Here is a 19,903-nt window from a genome sequence, read left to right on the forward strand (position 1 = left end):
GGTACCCAAATATAATTAAACCCACACATTTTGCAGGGACAATTGCGGGGAAATGTCGTCAGACCCTGTTTCGTCGACAGTGGCTGTTCCCGGCATATGACGAGAGATATCGCCCAACTGCGTGACATTCAATCATTTAATGGGGGATATATCTCTTTTGCGGGTGGAGAAGGCGGTAAAATCACTCAAAGAGGAACTATCTCAAATGGAGTTTTAAGTTTTGAAAATGTGAATTTTGCTCCCGAGTTGAAACATAGTTTGTTAAGCGTTTCTCAGATTTGTGACAAGGGGTATTCTACACATTTCTCTGACAAGGAATGCATGATTCTCAAGTTAGGCTTTGTCATCCCCGACGAGTGGATCCTTGTAAAATCTAAAAGGAATGGGAATGCCTATATCATTGACATGAATAGCAATCTTCCCGAACAAGTTACGTGTCTCTTCTCAAAGATCTCCGAACAATCTGCAATGCTATGGCACAGAAGATTAGGTCATGCTAACGCAAAGAACTTGAATCGTCTTGCAAAGAACGAGATGGTCCGTGGATTGCATGTCAATGACTTAATTACATTTGAAAAATGTGTGTCATGTGCTCAAGGAAAGCATCATAGAAAGCTGCATTTTCCAAAACAAGTAATCTCGATTAGCTAGGTGCTTCAATTGCTACATATAGATTTGTTTGGTCCAGTAAACGTCCTCAGCATCAACATAAATTCTTATTGTCTGGTTGTGATTGATGAATTCTCTTTGTTTACGTCGGTTTTCTTTCTACCCAACAAAGCTGGAGTATTTGACTTGATCAAGAAGTTTATTGTATTGGTTGAAAACCAAACTAATAGTAGGGTGAAGGCGCTTCGTACCGATAACAGAACAGAGTTTAAGAATTCTGTTCTCAATCATTCCTACGCAGAAAAGGGTATCTTGCGTCAATTTAGTTCGGCTCATACACCTCAACAAAATGGTGTTGCTGAAAGACGGAACAGACCGCTAAAAGACGCAGCAAGAACGATGTTGTGTGATTCAAAGCTGCCAGTTTTCTTCTGGGCTGAGGCGATAAACACTGCTTGTTATGTTCATAATCGTGTGCTAATCAACAAAGCTCAGATGAAAACTCTGTATGAAATCTACTATGGACACAAGCCATCAGTTAGTCATTTCCGTGTATTTGGTTGTCCATGCACCCTTCTTCACCTAGATGCCAACCCGAAGTTTAATGCCAAGGCCGATGACTGCTATTTTGTAGGGTATGCTGCTCGGACTGCCTATAGAGTCTACAATAAGAAAATCAAACAGACTGTGGAATCTTATAATGTGCATTGGTTGGAAGAAAATGAGACAGACGCTAGAGTGGGTCCGGATTGGTTGTTTGATTACACATCGCTTTTCAAATCCTTATGTGTGTCTTCAAGTGATACATCTAGACCTGGTTCGTATTGGAAGAGTATTTCTGAAGATGAAGATGAAGAAGTTGTGTACAAGCCTCTATCTACATCCTCTACATCATTGAAGGGGAAGTCTAAAATATCACTTTAGGGGGAGTCCCCTAGTTCACAGAAGGGAGGATCCTCTGCTATGTCTAAAGGGGAGTCCTCCGCTGCACCTGAGGGGGAGTCTTCTGCAACATCTTCGGGAAAGTCCTCTACCACACCTCAAAGGGGGGTCGACTATGCAACATGATAGTCCTCAATCTTCAGGCCGAACTGATTCTCCTGATGTTGATACTACACCTCATATGTCAATGGAGAAAGAGTTCATTCCTAATGATGCTTCTGCTGTCTCTACAACTTTTATGGAATTACTCTTTCCTGATCTTATCGCAGATGAGTTTATTGCAGAGGCGTCTGGCGCTGCTCAACCAGCAAATGAACGAGGTATCAACATTCACACTCTTCCTGTCTCTCTCAATGACATCAGCCAAGAAATACCTTCAAGGTTTCAACGCGATCATCCAATCGACAATCACATTGGTCAGCTAGGTGATGGTGTTAAAACCAGAAGTCATAGTGGAGACGTCAATACATGTTTGTATTCTTGCTTCATTTCTCAAATCGAGCCCAAGAATGTAGAAATGGCTCTAAATGAACCTAGCTGGGTGGATGCAATGCATAAGGAACTGCATCAATTTGAAAAACTCGGTGTTTGGAAGTTAGTTGAGTTGCCAAAGGGCAAGAAGTCTCTTGACACACGATGGGTCTATCGCAACAAGCAGGATGATTCAGGGGTTATAATGCGAAATGAAGCTCGATTGGTAGTTTGTGGGTTTCGACAAGTTGAGGGTCTTGATTACACTGAAGTTTATGCTCCAGTGGCTCTCTTGGAGGCTATTTGTATCTTCCTAGCATATGCTTCCTACATGAACTTTAACGTTTATCAAATGGATGTCAAGACTGCCTTTTTGTATGGGAATGTGAAGGAAGAAATCTACGTTGATCAACCCCCCCCCCCTCGGGTTTGTTGACTCGAAATATCCTAATCATGTCTACAAGTTGGACAAGGCGTTGTATGGGTTACATCAAGCTCCTAGAGTGTGGTATGCGACCCTAACAAAGCACTTGCTCGAACATGGTTACTCTCGTGGCACTATCGATCAGACTTTATTCATAAAGCACATTGACATGGACAAGATACTCGTACAAATATATGTTATTGATATCATCTTTAGATCAACCAGTCAGCAGCTTTGCAAGAGTTCGAAGGTGTAATGAAGAAACGGTTCGAAATGAGTTCGCTGGGAGAAATGACCATGTTTTTGGGGCTTCAGGTTAAACAGAATTCAACTGGAATCCTGCTACATCAAGCCAAGTATGTGGAGGATATTCTTGAGAAGTTCGAGTTTCGCGATGCTAAGCCTTCCACAACACCAATGGCTGAAAGACCTCTTCAGACTCCAGATCCTGAAGGCAAATCCGTAGATCAGACTCTCTATCGATCGATGATCGGATCGTTGATGTATCTTACTGCAAGCCAATCGGATATCATGTTTTCAGTTTTTCAATGCGCACGCTATCAGGATAATCCTAAACTCTCTCATCTCATTGTTGTCAAAAGAATTTTTCGGTATATCAAAGGAAACGCTAAATTGGGTCTTTGGTATCTAAAGAATTCTGAATTTGATCTTTATGCTTTTACTGACAGTAACTATGGAGGCTGTGAGCTTGATAGGAAATCAACCTCAGGAGGATGTCAGTACCTAGGTGACAGGCTAGTTTCCTGGCAATGCAAGAAGTAACACACTGTCTCGACTTCCACAGCAGAGGCGGAATACGTTGCTGGATCAGCTTGCTGCTCTCAAGTTATCTGGATCCAACATCAGCTGTTGGACTACGGTTTGAATTATTTTGAAACCCCCATCTATTGTGATAATGAAGCGGCAATTCAAATTGCTAAAAACCCAGTCTAACACTCTAAAACCAAGCACATCGACATTAAAATTCACTTTATCAGAGACTGGTATGAACGATCACTAATCCGGCTGGAACAGGTCCACACTAATAATAATGTGGCGGAATTATTCACATAGCCTTTTAACAAAGCTCGATTCGATGTGCTTGTAGGTTTTCTGAAAATAATACGCTTTGAGGATTAAGTTTTTTTTTTCTTCAACAAATATTTTTATTTTTTATTTTTCATTATTTATTTTTCTTTATTTTTTCTCTTTGGTTTCTTGTTTTTTTTAGGATAGATTAAATTTGCGCATTGTGTTTTATTTTTATTTTTATTCTCACGCATTCACAAATTTAGGGGGAGAAATAAACAAAAATCCAAAAACATTAAAAATTCAGAAAATTAAAAATTAAGTGTTGCTAATGGTCTTGCTTGTTGTTGAAGGACTGGGAAGTGATATTATCAAGTTATAACAGGCAACCTGAGTCTGCGTAACGTACCCAAAGTTGAAGGGTCTTTGCTCTGACTTGATGCATCGGTAGGCACGAAAGATTTTAAATGGACTTGACTAGACAGAGTTGAACTCAGGAAATTTATAGACTTGACAAATTTTGACCTAGTTAGATCCGTTCAGCCTGAAAATACGATGCTCGGATAGGTTGAGCAGGGAGATATATATGAAAATCTACCCGTCACATTAATTGAACCCGTACTTGAAACTTTGGTTTAACTTTTCCTCGATGTGCGGATTTTGTCCTTAATTCTGGTTGGATGGGGCGACTGGTAAATTCCGATAAATTAGGTCTGTAGAAAATTGTTTTCTTTCTTTCTATATGTTAGTCATATGTTGTCTCCTTTGCGTGACCTCAAATCCGACCTGGTACACAACATATGCAACTCTATTTCTCTGCAAGTGTGTGTGTGTGTGTGTATATATATATATATATATATATATATATATATATATATATATATATGAAATTCTTCTTATCTGTTAGCCATATCTTGTCTCCTCTGCGTGACTTCTAATCCGACCTGGTACACAGCATATGCAACCTTCTTCTTCTCAAACCCTCTGAAAGTATTAAGTAATAGAATTCTGAATCTATCCTCTCTCTGAATGGTTGTCTGCTCACCCGATGTAAGGAGTACTTTGGAAGTTCTTGATGGCTGGGGCATATCAGGAAGCAGGAAACACGTTCCAGTACATTTAAATTTGAACTCATACAGATTGTCTATAGATCTCGCTGCTCAATTTAGGTGGACAACAATATCCTCGGGCGTCGTCAGATTAATGGTCCTTAAGATATAGTATCTAAGGAATTAGGATCAGATATAAATTTTAGGATTTTAAGTTCACCCTGTCTTGTAACAAGTAGTATGTCCTAAATTTCTCATAATTTTTCGTGTTTAAGTGGACCACAATACCGACGACCGACCAGACAAAGATGTGAATATGAAAGGTACCGACAAGTGGATAAAGATTATCTAATAACTTTGATCCCAGCATCACAAAAATGAGTTATAATAGTTAAGTCTTTGTTTTGTCAAATTATTTTAATTTGATTTTTATTTTTTATTTTATTTTTATTACGTATTTTTATTTTTATTTTTTATTTCTCATCTCTATTTTATTTTATTTTTAATGTTAATTTTATTTTTTAATTTAATTCTTCTTTCCACAATTAAATTTTTAGATTGTTTAAAGTCTTGTAATTTTTATTTGGGTTGAAATATTTTAAATAATAATCCTCAAAAGTTTTTTTTTTAAAATGTGTTGGAATTTGCCAAATACTGGGTAATTATTAGCAAAAAAGGGTAATTGAGGGTAAAAATGGTGTTCACTGCTAGAATCTCCTCATTCACGAGATTCCGGCCGCAAACCATCTTCCAAACTCTCTCAACCCTCAAAAAATTTCGTTCGTGTTTTTGAAAATCCGCTTCAACCATCTCGTAGGTAATAAGTTCTGGAACACAAATATGTATTTTATTGTGTTATTCACTGCGTAAATTGATCGGAAATCGAGAAAACAGGTCCGACTGAGCTTACGGCCATAAGCTTGGGCTGTAAACTCCGTTTAAACTTCAATTCGGTGGTATTTTTTTGCGATTAATCCATTCATATGCATTTGTTAAAGTATTATTTGTCAATTAGGTGTATTGGTGTGATTTTTGTGAGTTTTTCCGAAAAATAGTTCATAGGCCGTAAACTCCTCTTAGGCCGTGAACTCGGAGTTTACGGCCCGAGAACCTTCAGTTTACTACCCTCGAAAATTGGTTTAAATCAATGTGTTATTTTCGGTGCAATGTGTTTGCCGTAATTCTTAGGCCGTAAACTTCGAGTTTACTGCTCAAGAACAAAAATAGTTTATTTCCTTTAAAAAAATTAAATTAATTAGGTACCTGTTGCTTCTTTTCGGCCGTAAACTCATCTTTTCAAATAAATTTTTCCAAGAAAATTTTGTTTTGATCATATTTTTAACCAAAATATTTTTGGGTCAAAATAAAATTTTACTTTATATTTTAAATCATTTTTCTTACAGTTTGTGGTTGAGTGCAGAAAAATGGCAAATTTGAAGTTTGCAGACATGCACAATCTCGCCATCGTGCTTGTAGATCCTCTGGCGATTCACTCAGACATGCACTCAATGATTCACCGATTGCGGCAATGTTGTTTAGCATCTGCCATCACTGTAAACCCGGTCGTGTATCAGAATCTGATTAGAGGATTTTGGGCGACCGCTAGAACAAACGTGGATGACGATGGTAACTTCACGGTGAAAGCTAAGGTTCAAGAACGTGAGATCGTGATCAATGAAGGTTTCATTCGAGAGGCTCTGCTTATTGATGATCAGCCTATTTTCCCGACCGAAATTGGGATTGAATATACTCAACGAATTCTTCGCAGAATGAGCTATGAAGGAACATCTCCACCAACACTGAAAAAGTTACTGCATCCGTATTGGAGGTTCCTGGCGCACGTGTTCGTTAGTTGCGTTTCGGGTAGAAGGTCAGGAGCGGATGACATTTCTCAACACAGAACTAGTGCTCTCGTCTCTCTTGTTGCTGGTGTGAGGTTCAATTTTTCTAAATTCATCTTGGATGAGTTCGTCAGCAACATTAGAGCCTCCACCCGGGACACCTTCCTCTTATATCCTCGTTTTATTCAGATGTTTATCAATATTCAGCTTCTAGATGTGAGAATGGAAGGAGAAACTCTCGACATGAAGTCTTTGGGTCCTTACACCGTGGGACTCATTAAGCAAAATCGCAGATGCAAAGTTGTTTTTCAGGGGTTATATCCACTAGAAAAATTCGGAAAGTTCACAGAGTTAGATGAACCCACAGAGTCATATGGTTCGTCTGAACAAACCTCGTCTGAGCCGACGTCTGCGGAAAAGTAGTCTCCAAACAATGTTGTCATTGATGTTTCTAAAGATGAGGGAACTAAGAAAGAAGATACACCAACTCCTGGCGATCAAATAGTTTCAGAACATGAAAAGGAGTTAGGTCATATTCAAGATAATGTGGAAATGAATGTTGATATGGGAGAGACTGTTGGGGATGACAGGAATGACTCTTTTAGTGATCTTGACCTCTCAGGTTTCGATCATGATGATATTGATGTTTCCTTAGCTAGAAGTGAAAATGTAGTGTCACATGAGAACCTTGATAGCATTTTCAACAATGTCGATGACGTTGTTCCTCCAACAACTGAGACTACAAAGTCAAGTGAAACTTTTGAAACTGAGACTCCAACATCAGGGAAAATGGTGACTGCTTCAATTCATATGGAGATAGTTATAGGATGTTCCCCTCCTGTATCTGTTTCTCCTACTACTGAACCGTTTGCGAGTGTCTTTACTCTAGAGTCTGACCAACCTCCGTCTAAGAGGGAAAGAAGAGATGTGAGACAATCCGAGCTGATAGCAAGTTTAATTAGAGGCTTTCCATCACCACCTGTTACTGCTGCTACCACCAGACTTACAACAACTAAGATGTTTCCAACAAGTTTAAGCTCGGCGTTTAATGTCGGAGGTCCCTCTGTTCCACCTGGCTTTACAATTCCAAGATATAATCGTGATGATGCATCTGAGAGGTTGGCTTTGCACATGGCTGAAGAACAACTTCTAACGCCAAATCCTCTAGGAAAGGCTATTTCTATTGAAGAAGGTGGTTATAGGGGTGATAATTTAACCCTTTCTGGTTTGCAAAAGGAAATTTCAGTTCTAAGCCAAAAGAATATTGAGTTGGACATTCAAGTGACGGAACTTCGTGCTGAAAATGCCAAGCTTACTAGTCAAGTCTCCGAGTTGCAATTTGATAAATCAAGTCTTCGAGTGAAAGTGGCTGAACTCACAAAAGATAAAAAGTTGAAGTCCAAGCAGATCTCTGACTTACAAGATCATTTCAACCTGCTAACTTCAAGATATTTTGAACTGAAGAAGTACCTCGAGGAAGACCTTGGGGACAAGTATCAAACATCTGTTGAAGAACGAAGGATCAATCTTCATGTGCAAGCTTTTCCAGTTGATTTGCCTGTCGGTCAATCATCTGGTACTGCTAGTTGTGGTAATGATGCACCACCTCTAGCTCCACATGTAACAGAAACCATACGTCGTGATCAAGATGAAAAAGTGAAGAAAGGGCAATTGTTGTTCAAGAGGAACCCTAACCTAAATGCTTCTTGGGATGAACCATTAATCACAATGACAGATCTTGAAGTGGTTCGGTTCCGAGATACTTTCGGGGATCGATCGGGAGTTGCTTCTTGGGGATTTCATGATCCCCTAAAGATGTGGATTGTGATACGCAAAAGTGGTAACTTTGAGTTGTACAGAGATAGACATGATTTTAGTTCATTCACGAGGGTTGACTTAACAGAGTTGTCTCGAGCTCCCTTCATAAAACTAAGGAACAATCCACAAGTAACTCAATTCAAGCATTTCCTGGATGATCAAGTCAAAGAGGGGTTTCCTTCCATGTCGACTGCAGAATCTGTGATTTTTAAACATCCATATGTTTTGGATCGCTCTACCGACAAGCCATTTCAAGTAGTAATGTGGCCCGCAACAAAATAGGTTAAACAGTTTCTGGTGCTTCAAGTTTATCAGGATGGGTCTCTTGGTTCGTTGGAGTGTTGGGTCTTTGATGAAATTACTTCTTGTGCAGTCCTTAAACTCAAAAATGGATGCATCAGACTCTATGATCGAAGAGACCTATTGAAATTCCGGAAGTGGGATATTCATTATCTTAGCAACTTTCAAATCAAGGTTATTGAAGATGTATATGAAGACGGTGCGAAAGCGTATACGATGATGGTTGCAGAAATTTAGCACAAACGCATGTGGAACGGAGTTGTGGGGCAAATGGATGTTATGATAGTCAACAAAGGATGAACTTCGGCTAGTACAAACCAAGGGGGAGATTGAAGGGCTTAGAATAATGGTTTGGTCTAGGTTTTGCAGTTAGTAATAGGGGTATGTTTGTAATTAACTTTAATTGTCAGTTTACGGTTGTAACTGAGTTTACGGCCGTAAACTCCTCACGATCTCAGGTGTCTATATATATATATATATATATATATATATATATATATATATATATATATATAGGGTTGTGTCAGACGTATTGGTTGTTGATGCCTTTTATGTTCACGGTTCCCACCAAGTTGTATCAGACGTTTAAAGCTATAAAACGTATGCAAGCTTGGTTTGTTACATCTTTGCTTATTCTTTCGTTTTGTGTGATTGTTTTTTGCTTTTGATCTCTGGTAAGATCCGATTTTGGACCTTACAGTAAATGGTATAACGGACCCCATAGAGGTAATCTATCCAAATCTTGAGGGCAAACACCACTTCCCCTAGCTCTAAATCATGTGTAGGATAGTTAGCCTCATGAGGCTTCAACTGTCTCGAGGCGTAAGCTATCACACGGCCTCGCTGCATCAACACTGCTCCAATACCTGTGATTGATGCATCGCAGTAGACTACAAAATCGTCTACTCCCTCTGGTAGGGTAAGAATCGATGCCTCGCACAATTTCTGCCTGAGGGTCTCGAATGTTGGCTGCTGCTTAGGCCCCCAACGAAACACCATCGACTTCCTAGTTAGTCGGGTGAGCGGTACAACTATTTTGGAGAAATCCTGGATGAATCTCCTATAGTACCCTGCTAAACCTAGGAAGCTCCTAATCTCATATGGAGATCTCGGGACTTCCCACTACATTACGGCCTCTATCTTGGCCGGATCTACCAAAATACCCTTCTGGTTGATGAGATGTCCAAGGAACTGCACCTCGCACAACCAGAACTCGCACTTGGAGAACTTTGGGTACAGTCTCTCCCTCCTCAAGATCTCTAGCACCTATCTCAGGTGCTCCTCATGGTGCTCCTAAGTCTTGGAATACACCAAGATATCATCTATGAATACTATCACAGACCGATCCAACATCAGCCTGCACACGCGGTTCATGAGATCCATGAACGCGGCTGGAGCATTGGTGAGCCCAAACGGCATCACCACAAACTCATAATGACCATATCGGGTCCTGAAAGCAGTCTTCTGCACATCCTCGCCTCTGACTCGCATATGATGATACCTGAAGCGTAAATTGACCTTGGAAAACTAAGATGCTCCCTACAGCTGATCAAACAAATCATCCATCCTTGGAAGTGGGTAACGGTTCTTCACCGTTACCTTATTTAGCCCCCGGTAATCTATACACATACGGTGCGACCCGTCCTTTCTCTTCACAAACAAAATCAGTGCACCCCAAGGCGAAATGCTCGGCCTGATAAAACCTTTGTCTAGCAGCACTTGTAGCTGCGTAGATAACTCATGTATCTCTGGGGGAGCCAATCGATACGGTTCTTTGGCTATCGGAGCCGCACCAGGAATCAGGTCAATCCTAAACTCGACCTGCCTCTCGGGAGGTATTCCAGGCAATTCCTCTGGAAATACATCCGGGTAGTCTCGCACTACCGGAATATCCTCAACCGTCATCCTGCCCTTCTCCCAAGCATCTATAACATAGGCAACATAACCAACGCAACCCTGCTGGAAATAGCGCCTCTCCCTCGTCGCTGAACACAAAACTGGTCCACGCTGTGGTCTCTCACCCTGATTCACTAACTCTCCCCCACTGGAAGTCGAACCCTCACCAACTGCAGCTCACAATCTATCACCGCCCCATTGGGGCTCAGCCAATCCATGCCCACTATAACTTTATTGATGGGTTTTAGTCATAAGAACCTCCTATGTGCTCATACAAACCCTAATGCTAGGATCTAGGTTTCACTATTGTACATGCAATTTGTCCAAGACTATAAACCCTAATTCTAGCATATGATAATCGATATTAACATATTAATGGGTTTAAGATATTACCTTGATTGTTATATAGCAATAACAATCACAATTCCTTGTTGTAATGACTTTAGAAAGCTTAGAGTCACAAATGTCACTCCTCTAATGGTTCACAAACACCAAGAGCAAGAGGATGAAGAGGAGAAGAGAAGGAGGCTGCCCAAAACCGTCCAAAACCCTAGAAGGAAGCTTGTCCACGTTTTTGGGGCTTAAGGGTGCTATTTATACATGTAGGCTATTAGGGTTTTAAACTAGGAAACCCTAATCTGACTGCTTAAGCCCTAAGCAGCCCATATATTCCTTTCTTAAAGACCTTGGACGATTTCTTATGGGTTTCCCCATAGAATTCGTCCAACCTTATAATATAAGGTAATCCATAGTCCAATTGCAATTATCTTATAATTACAATTCCAGTCCCTTAAGTTTAATTAATCTCTTTTAGCCACAAAATTAATTATCAATTAATTCTTGACTAATATTAATTAAACAATATGATTTCTCTTTTAATATATTATTCCCATAATATATTAATAAATCATATTTAATCCTTTCTCTCTATAACTCATCCTATCAAGTTGCTTTGGTGAAGGCAACCCAAAAGGACCATGTGTTGGGTTATGAGCATTCTAACACTCCTAAGTGTACATGCAACCCTAAATACCTTGGATCTATGTTTTCTCTATTATACATGCAAATATGAACATCCAAGGTATTGTTCTAAACTAGCATACAAAACTATCAATATAACAAGATATAATACATACCTCTTTGATGGTGCTTGTCTTCATGAAGCTTGAGTGCCTAGTGCCCCAAGTGTGACACCTCAAATGGTTCACAATCATCAAAGCACTTAGAATAACTTAGAGAGAATTCTACACTTCATGAAAATCGGCTAGCCCTTTCTTGAATAATACTAGTCTCTCTAGTGGCCGATTTTCCTCAAGAATAAGATGCTTACATAGTTATACAATTAGGGTAAACTCTAATTGTCATGACTTTCCATTTCCATGGATCCATGGGTTCAAATATACCATGGAGCATCCATGGAGCATCATATGGGTTTTGGCCCAACTAGATAATCCATGGAGCATTAGCCCACTATACAAGTATGGATGATTTACACAATCAACCCATATATTTAATTAGTCTTCTTTTGATCACTTAATTAATCCTAGATTAATTCTTGATCAATACTAATTTAATAATCTTATTATTCTTATTATTAATATACTAGAACTTATAATATATTAATAACCATAAGTGTCTTATTTCTCTCATTATAGTCTATCCAAATACATGATGGTATGCAACCCAAATGGACCATACCGGGTCGGGTCAAGTCTTACCAATTATAGTTATGGACTTAGACATTAATCCAACACCATGCACCATCGGGTCAAGTACATACCAAAATAGTTATGGACTTAGACACTAATCCAACAGTCTCCCACTTGGATAAGTCTAATAACTATTCTGCGTATGACTTCAGATCCTGATCTGCAATCGTAGCTTTCCAAAGCCGTTGTCAACTCTGATCCTATCAGATACGCGTGTCCTTTAGATAAGGGATCATATATTCATCCATTCTAGATATCGTATAAGACATGATTTCAAATCATTCTTTCTGTACTATTTCTCGATTTCCGATTTATGACGACTGACTAATTAGACAAATCAAATTAGCCCTAGCCCGGCTGAGCATTTACGTTTGTCATCACTAAATCATCGAGGGGCCCAAAGATATTGCTTTTATCATACTTTGGATAAAAGGAACGGATAAACTTTGACTCAATGTTCACTTGCACTCACTCACCGTATTACACACAACAATATGTTTTATGACACCAAGTTACGAGTGCGTTTACATATCATCAATGTGCAACCGACTCGCAAGATACAACTCACACATCTCGGTTTCAAGAATATAAGATGTTATCGTCTCACCAATCACTCGTGATAAAATCCATGAAGTGATCCAAGTGAGGGTGGGTTTAATCCAATGCTCAAATCATATTCATAAGCACTCATGAACGTTGCAACAAACATTTTCTTATGTCTAATACTCTTTTAGACAATCCACACACCAATTCATGACAGTCTTCATTCATACCTACTTCCAACATATGAACGACTGTGACCCGTTTGAATAATTTGACTGTTCTTAACCAATTAAATTATTCAAGAAGTCAAAACATGCAAAGTGAAAAACAAGAATAATACTAATCCCATATGGCCTCAACCTTTGAGTATAAATAAAACCCCTTTTATTTATCACCATATCGATTACTCATTATTTGTTGTTTCGGGTAATCAACTTCTTAATTGAATTATTACACTTGTCCCATGCTCTAATCATGCACACAATGTTTACCTATCGTTCTTACTTTGTGAAATGGATCAAATGAACACATTTCCAATCATACTCATTTCACAACTCCTAATCCTTTCCGCAAGTGATAGAATATTAAATTTTTGCCACTTATAGAATATGTTAGATTATAATATTTTATGCAATGATCCTTTTATAATATCACTGCACTAAAGTCATAATGACCATTGCCAATGAAATTACAAAGTCCTCTATCGGATATTATTACAAGACAATTCTATAGATGTGATGTCTCTCACTCAAAGTACATTTCTTTGAACATCCATTTGCATAAAGTTTCTAATCTAGACATAGATTCTCAATATCTAACTCCCAATATGGAAACCTTTCCATACTTACCATATGACAACTTATTCTTAATAGAATCTTATCTATTCATAATAATTGTTGATATACTCCATCCAATATCATACTTCCAACTACTCACAAGCGACCAATCCTCGGCGAACTTTGGATTGTCCTTTGATAGTTGTTTAATTATCTTAGTCAAAACCGATTCTTGTCATTTTTCCCTCTAAATGCGCTAGACATTTGGAAAATTTTTAGAATGGTCAAATATTATAGTATTTGCAATCGATCCTATACCTGAATCGTATGGGACATGATTCATAATGTCTTATAAAAGGATTTGATACTTTATCAATCTTCTGCCATAATATTTTACGTGCTACGTTCTCACAATTCGAATTATGAAGAGGAATGTCGTAATCATAATCGAAATTTAAGAACACACTATCTATCCTTGACTATATTATTAACATTCCACAACCTAAGCCTTTAGATTTGAAATGAAGCATAATATTCTCTCCCTTAATTATAGCAAAACAACTATTCAACTCTTACAACTTTGCAAAGTATGACTCTTGGTTTCTATAATTAATATTGCTAACTTGCAATACTTTCCATAATAATCATACAATCATAACATTTATGCTCCTACTATCATGATGATTATTATAAACATAACACTTATGCTCCCACTAGCTTTGACATGTATTCAGAAACCAACTTAAATTCCAGAAACACAATACTTATTGAATTTCTTAAGTTCATGTTTCTAATACCTAATGCTTTGATAATCCTTTATCTAAGCTTCCTAATCTCATACACTTTTATCCAAGATAGCTCATATGTGTCTTAAACAATTAAGAGTAATTGCCAAATCTCACAATTTGAATCATGGAAAGGGATACCGTAACCATAATCGAATTCGAGAATACAATTTTTCAATTGCTATCTTCTTAAAATCTCTCTTAGTGAAAGCATTTCCTCATAGTCATATTCATGAAGGAGGGAATCTTATGGCACTTAGATTTTAATGGTGTATGTGTTTGTATCCATGTGAATTTTTCAAAACTAAGATTTGTGACAAATTCAAAACCATATGGATTGAACTTTCTTAATCTTGATTTCTTGCCTAATGGTAGCACGGCTTCCCACCATGTCTTCCAAGTAGTCAACCATCTCACCTGTTCCTATCAATGTACCTTTCATTGATCAAGGTCCTTGCCTTTTATGCATTCAAATTAGAACTCATAGAACTCACATGCATAATTAACCCAATTGGAATGGCAGAGAAACAAAATAACGTCAACACGATAGGTTATAAACCTCAAGTCGTGTGCTAGTGATGATCAATAAGGTCTAATTTGATTTGTTCTTGAAACCTTTCAAGACCATTAAGACTCCCACGGACTCCTTGACATATAAGATTCTCTTGTCAATAAACATTTCTTGACAAACAACTATTCAAGAGTTAGTGTAGTTTGTATCAAAACACTTCATAAATAGGTCCTAGTTGGTCTTTGTCTTATCCAAGACATCACAACTTTCCTCATTTGATGAATGTTATAAACCTTTTTATTACTCAATGTCACAATCTTAACTCTAAGACTTGTTTTGGAACGAAGTATGATTAACTTCTTGATATAACCATTTCTTCAATTCTTGATTCCTCTTCTTAGACATACAATTATACTAAGACTCACTTAGAGGATCAATTGAGATATGCTTCTTAATCATTAAGACCTATCATAAAGCGTAAAAGGCACTCTCCCTTCTTCTTAGAATGGAGAAACTTTTAACTTTCTGTCTACTTGATTCTTTTTATTCGTTTTGCTTATTGATTTAAACTTTTATAATCAATTCGGAATTACATTTAATCTTATAAGTGTAATCATATTTGCTAAACTTTTAGTAAATCATGATGAATATCATTGTTACTCTTGTGGTGGACTTGATCAACACATAACCTTGTGTACTTGATCTCCTAATCCTTCACTTGACACTTTGTCAACGAATTAGTCTAATTTCCAAATTTGAAAGTTTATTCATTCATCATACAATTCTTGTTGTATGATTCCAAATCTCTATCCAATTGAAACTTGGGTGATAAGAAACTTTCCTTATTTGGTAAATTCTTGACATTTCCACAAACAACATAATTAAGAATCACATCCATTTGTTGTAAATATACGAACATCAATTTTTCATAACGATTTCATTGCAAGGAAATAAATAAACACGTCAAACAAAATTTATTTTATTTATAAAAGCAGCGAAAAACATTTGTCCTTACAATGCAAAATCAACTAAAAAACTATGTAATAAATATTCCTAACAACTCTATCTAAGCTCAAAATCTAATCTTTGAATCTATGCGATCGAGATCCATTTCTTCGTGATTAGACTCATCTTGCTCTATTTCATCAAGCTTCCTCTCTTTTCATCGATTCTGCAAAACATCCAAATGCAATCTTATCACATTATGTATCAACGAATAGGAACTTAATCGAGTTAGATAGTGGACTTTACCTGAAGCACAACCATACTCATTGACTCTCCCATCTTCTGGACTCTTCAGGCTCTTAGGGCAGACTTGTATCCAACGCCCTTTCTCTTAGCAGCAAACGTAGGTCGGTTCTCCCAGAACGTCCTCAGAAGCATGGTTGGTTGACTTTCCCAACAAATACGCTCCATTGCTTTGCCAAATCATTTCTGATTCAGCAGCAATGACCATGTAAGTTAGGTCAATGAGGCTTTCATCATGATCCGTCACATAATACTTTCTTTTGAACTCATTATATGATTCGGGAAGTGACTCCAGAACCCAGTTCACAGCCAACTTATCCGAGAATGACACACCCAACATTTTCAACCTATCGATGTGTGATTTTCATTCCTAGAATGTGAGCACACACGGGTTTACCATCTTCATGTTTCATTTCCAATAGGGCTTTAGTGACATTGAACCTTTAAATTCTTCGATCTTGTGGGTTAGGGAGAACTTCGGGAGGAGGAGGAGGAAGTGAAGCATGATTTCTTGTTCCTCGATCGAATCGCAGAATATCATCTTCATGTGGAATGCTTGTTCCACGGGATTTGGGAAGACCATAGTTGTCGAACTTTGACATCTACAAAACGGGAGAAAACAAATTCAAGTTAGTTGATTGATTGAGTCCTTAGTAAATCACCCAAATGAGATACTAAGGCTAGGACCCAACACAATACGCTACAACCTAGAAAAGGGATGTCGTAATCTAGTTGCAGAATATTTGAAGGTAAGTGAATGACGATTCACTAATTTCCACCATGAAAAACGAAAAAAAAAAAAAATAAGTTCTAAATCTATGAAAACTCCTATATCCTTTGAGATTCATTGAACATTTCAATGGCATGTTTAAATCTCGATATGCCCCTCTAGTTTGTGACTAGGATGCCGAGGATCACAAAGCGGGTGTGAATAATCATGCAAACTTACATGGTGCCCTCACATGTTACGGTCACCTATTCGATGTGCCGGTAAACCACACATGCTCCACCGAACTATGACAAACATTGATTCACCCTTTTCTACCTTTTCTTAGAACCATTTAGTGTGTCGGTAAACCACACACGCTCCATTAACGTCTTTGCAAGGGCACAAAGTGTAATTTCATGGAATTGCATCAATTCACTTTTGCCTAAGTAACTAAGATTGGGAATTTGTAAAACATTTAGTTACTTTTGTACTTCATTATACTTATAATGTAAGGTTTTGTCCTATCCTACCCGTTCGGCTAACGACCCCCCACTAGTCAAGAGTGCGGTGGGTAAGAGTGGATACCCATTCAATCGTCATTTTATAGGCAATTTCCTTAAACACCCCTTATAGACTAGCTTCGTGAATGAGGCCTACTAACGGTAAGACACTACTAGAAAACAACCCTTTAATGACGCGCAAACAATGACACACGCTGATAGAGGACACGCATTTGTGCGTGTGGTAAAAAATAATGTCAGTTTTCTAAAATTTGAAGGATAGAGGGCACGCATTTTTTGCGCGCCCTAAATTTAGTGTCCAAAAAGAAAAACTCGGAGGGCACCAATAATAAAGAGAGTGTCGTGTAACTGTGTCATTTTATATATTTTTTTAGAAGGCGCGTTATCTGCCTGCGATGGTGGGAAATGAAATCCCAAAAAATTAAACACCCCGCCTGATCATCTCCTTCTTCTCCTTCTAAAAATCCTCTCCTAAAAAACCCTAATAATCCTATAAGCAGTTTCTCTCTCTCTCTCTCTCTCTTTCTCTCTCTCTCTCTCCTTTGGAATCAGATTCTTGAAAGATCAAAACCATAATCGTAGCCCTAACTACGACATGTCTTACCCACCGAGATCTTCAAATCAAAACGAAAGCAACGACCAACACAAAAAACATTGGCTATATGAAACTCTGTTCCATGGTTTGACTTAATGAAACTCTGTGAATTCCATGAGTTATCACTATGAAGTATGGAATGCAAAGATTGATTCTCCTTCTTAGTAGGTAGCAGGAGGTCTTTTATTTTCTTCTAAAATCCCGATTCTCTCATTTTTCTATCGACTTAGTACGTGCTAGGGTTTTTGGTGGTGATGGATCAGGTGTTCTTCACACCCCAAATCGAAAAAAACCCTAAATATGGTTTTACCCTTATCTTTTCTTCTCTTCCAGTTTTCTGATGTCTACCAACCCTTTACCCAAAACACACCGCATCAATTTCCCAATTGTCTTCCTTCTGTCATACTCCTCTTACAAATGGAAACTGATTCCAAAAGCAATTCATCTCTCTTGCGGGTTTATGTTGGTTCGGAGGCTGGGCTCAAGAAGCTTGATGAATACCTATTATCTCGCAGTTACATCACAGGGTAAGTTTCTTAACACTTTTTCTTTCAAAGGGATTGATTCAATCCTTCTTTACATCATGCAGATTTAAAATAATGTTAATTTTCCTCAGGTATCAAGCTTCAAAGGATGATCTCACTGTCCATGCAGCTTTCACAAAACCCCCATCACCACAGTATGTGAATGTATCTCGTTGGTTCACTCATATCGATGCCCTTTTAAGGATTTCATATGTTCTTAAAACCTTTATCTTTTTATTACCATTATTCCTTATCAACTACTTGTATTTGATGATTAATTTCCTTTTTCAGTGGTGTATCTGCTGAAGGCAGTGGTGTTGTTGTTGAGGGCTCGGCTTCTTTCCCAGAAGAAGCCATTGCAACTCCTCTTGTTGCTGATACAAAGGCATGTTTATTAACTTGTTTATATAAAATTTCAATTCTTTTTTGCAAAATATGTGACACGAAATATATGAATTTCAGGCTGCAGCTAATGAAGATGAGGATAGTGACGTGGATCTTTTTGGTGAGGAGACTGAGGAGGAAAAGAAGGTTGCTGAAGAACGTGCAGCTACAGTGAAAGCGTCTGGGAAAAAGAAAGAATGTAAGGCTAAATTTGTCTTTTCAATATTATGTTTCAAATGCAAAATTGACAGTGTTCTTGATTGCTTAATTAGCTGGGAAGTCTACGGTGTTGTTGGATGTCAAGCCTTGGGATGATGAAACTGACATGCAAAAGCTTGAGGAACCTGTTAGAAGTGTTTAAATGGAGGGCTTGATATGGGGTGCATGTATGTTGAATATTTTTCTTTTCTCTTAAAATCAACTTATGCCATGTTTAATTTCTGTAATTGGATAAATGATAAATTTAAAAAATATGTAAGAAAATGCAGGAAAGTTAGTGCCATTTGGATATGGTATTAAGAAGCTACAGATTATGATGACAATTGTGGATGATCTAGTGTCTATTGATACAATCATTGAAGAAAGGCTTACTGCAGAGCCAATTAATGAATATGTTCAGAGCTGTGATATTGTGGCCTTCAATAAGATATGTAAGTTCATTCATGCTAAAAAAAAATTATTGTTATTATTTTTTTTGGTTATTGATGATGGAATTGGATGTGTTGTAATTGCAGAATTCCTGCTTGATTTGGTGGGACAGAAGAAAGATGTAGGAGGATGGTTTTGTGGAGTTGTTATTTATGTAGTTTGCACTTGTGTTGATCATGAGGGATCGCTGTTGTTAGTGGTTCTATCAGTGTTGACCTTTTGCTATATATATGGTTATTTTTGTGTTGATCTTTGATTGTCTCCTAACATCATTTGCAAATCCAAAACAAATATCGTGGACCAGGTAATATATTTCTCATTTCTATTTATTACCAGATTTTAATTATTTCCATTTTTGCCCTTGTTTAACCTTCTTCTATAAACCAGGTTCCAGCTGATGGGGTTTTGTTGGTCACTCACTTTCAATTGATGAATCAAGTATGATTGGCGAGAGTAAAATTGTACCTTTTTATAAAATTCTGTTACCTTGTATTTTTTGTGATATCTTTTTTAGGGTATATAAAGCAACTTTTTACTTTTATAAATGTAATAGGTTCATAAAGATCATAAA

The 19,903-nt window shown here is 37.8% G+C and overlaps 1 pseudogene across 1 annotated transcript; it reads left to right on the top strand.

Annotated features, from left to right (window-relative positions):
* Nucleotides 1–18,193: 18,193 nt before the first annotated feature.
* LOC145029503 (elongation factor 1-delta 1-like) lies at nucleotides 18,194–19,511 on the top strand (annotated as a pseudogene). The gene is made up of 7 exons (XR_013676564.1): nucleotides 18,194–18,303; nucleotides 18,393–18,505; nucleotides 18,588–18,685; nucleotides 18,763–18,883; nucleotides 18,957–19,070; nucleotides 19,173–19,334; nucleotides 19,419–19,511. The product of XR_013676564.1 is annotated as an elongation factor 1-delta 1-like (transcript).
* The last annotated feature ends 392 nt before the right edge of the window (nucleotides 19,512–19,903 follow it).

The sequence above is a fragment of the Lactuca saligna genome, chromosome 2 (genome assembly GCF_052625555.1).
Source record: "Lactuca saligna cultivar CGN05327 chromosome 2, ASM5262555v1, whole genome shotgun sequence".
NCBI classification, from domain to species: Eukaryota; Viridiplantae; Streptophyta; class Magnoliopsida; order Asterales; family Asteraceae; genus Lactuca; species Lactuca saligna.